Source organism: Octodon degus, unplaced genomic scaffold (assembly GCF_000260255.1).
Source record: "Octodon degus isolate 3935 unplaced genomic scaffold, OctDeg1.0 scaffold00029, whole genome shotgun sequence".
Classification (NCBI taxonomy): Eukaryota; Metazoa; Chordata; class Mammalia; order Rodentia; family Octodontidae; genus Octodon; species Octodon degus.
In genome coordinates this window covers 16,749,508-16,752,007 of record NW_004524605.1, presented here as the reverse complement: position 1 = coordinate 16,752,007, position 2,500 = coordinate 16,749,508, and positions in this window count along the sequence as shown.

Genomic DNA, 2,500 nt, shown 5'->3' with positions numbered 1-2,500 from the left:
CCGGCATGATAGCAGTTGTCACTGGATCTGTGATTTCTAAATTAAAATTAACAAACCAGCAGGACACAGATATTAGGGCAGGAAGGAGGCCCACTTAAAAAGAATTGCAATTTATGATTGCCCATACAAGACTGTATGTAGATGGAGTGGTGGATTTTGAGGCTCTAAAGAAAGCAGACATCTTGTTAACAGGACACAGACACTGTTTCATCACTCATTTTATATCTTTTTTTTTTCTGGTACCAGGGATTAAACTCAGAACCTTGCACTTGCCAAGCAGGTGCTTGTGCCACTGAGCTCTACCCCCAGCCTTTCATCACTCACTTTAAAGACTCAGTCACCTTTCCTTACTTGTGGATCTCAAGGGAGAAGGACAGTATAAGGAAGCCTTGGTTCCGATGGTGGCCTAATCCAGTGTCTGACCTTGAGCAACCTACTTCATCTCCCAAGATTCAGCTCATCTTCAAGCTGAGAGTTAACAAAATCAGTGATATTCCAATCATATTCCTCAAAACTACTGGGGAAATGCAACTAGGGTTGATAGGGTCAGATCTCTGCCCCTACATGACCCAGAGCAGCTCTTATCCAACAGCTCTGTATTCCAGGCTTTCCCCTGAGGTTTTATGGGGAGAAGATTCTTCATTTTAATCTTAAGGTGCAAGCTTCAAGCCACACTCTGACCTCTAAAGTTAAATCCTCCACAGCTCTAGAATCAATGTAGTGAAAACTGGGATGGTGTAAGGAACACACCGCATCAGTAGAGAAAACAGCTGTAGGAATCTACATGGACTAGCTGGAGATAAGAGAGACATGAGAAAGAAGCAAATATGTGAGGAATCTCAGCAAAGCAGAGAAAAGATCTAAAATGCTACTAATAGCCCATGGGTATGTAAGCAGGGTTCATGGAAGACCTAAAACTATAACTTTGGGGGATGTGAAGGTTTTACTTAATAACTGATATGGCTCAGCAGTAATCTATGGCAGATGGGGGAGGGGAGAAAATGAAAGAATCCTTGATTTAGGATGATAGATTCAAATCACTAAGACATTCTGGGGACTTGCATACAAGATGGCCCTGAGCATGACTCTGCCACAGAAAAGAATGAGGGAAACAAAGGAAAAATTGTACCTTGAGGACAGCAATTAACCAAACACTAAAATGTTAAACCTGAAACTATGAAACCACTAAAAGAAAACATAAGAAAAGCATTTCAGGACTTTGTTGTAGGCAATGATTTTTAGACAGGATCCCTAAGGCACAAACAACAAAAGCAAAATTAAGAAAATTCTGCACAGGAAAGGAAATAATCAACAGAGTTAAGAGACAACATACATAATTGGAGTGCTGTGACTCATATCTAGATGTGCCCCTAAAGCCCCATGCAGTCATAGAAAGGACTTTTTCAGAGGTGGCTGAGCCTAGAGTGTGTGATGCTAGGATTAAGGATATGTGATTACTAAACCAGTTCACCACATGGTTAGGCACTGCCTAATTCCAGTAGCTTATATAGAGTCTAAAAGGGGCAGAATGACTTCTTACTTGTTTTGCTACCTTCTGGCCAACATGAACTGTCTTTTGCAAAACCATTCTGTTTTGGAGACAGCCAGCTATGGTCTGAAATCTCTATAAACATTTCCGCCTTCAATGATGAGTGTTGGGTATTTCTGTCCTACCAACAAGAAAAATAACTAATACATGGATAAAAGTGTTTGAAAACTATTCATCCAACAAGGAATTGACATTCAGAATATGCAAAGAATTCAAAGACCTGAACACAAGAAAAAAAAAAAAAATCCAATTTCTTTTTCTGTATTTAGGTCTACAGGGTCTTGCTACATATATCGGATTCATAGTGATTCTCCTGTTTTCAGCCTCCCAAGCACTGGGATTGCAAGTGTGTGCCACCATGCCAATCAAAATTGCCATCTCAGTGCACACTGGGGGTGGGACCAGAATGCTGCGCTCTACCTAAGCAGGCGCTTTAGTCTGCTGAACCATCAGGCTGACCCAAATATCCAATTTTTAAATGGAGTAAAAAATTAATAAATAGCCTCCGGATCCTGCACAGACCCAGAGCGCAAGCCCAGTGAGTGAGTGAGAGGACCGGGGCCGCGGGATCCTGAACAGACCCAGAGCGTAGGTCCGGCATGAGTGAGACAACCTGGGGTCCTCTGGATCCTGCACAGACCCAGAGCACAGGCCTGGCAAGTGAGTGAGACGACCCAGGCCGGGATCCTGAACAGACCCAGAGTGCAGGCCTGGCGAGTGAATGAGAGGACCCGGGCCACGGGATCCTCATTTGACCCAGGCTGCAGGCCCAGCACAGAACCCCTCAGCAGAACTCCCTGCAAAGAGGCTAGAAGCAAGACCCCCCCACCCCCCGCCATTCAGGAGCAGAACATCTTGCCAGAGAGACACAAAGGGTTCAACTCTAACACCTGCAGCAGAAAGAAGTGGAACACAGCAGCCAGATCCAAACAACACCCACCTGGAGGAATC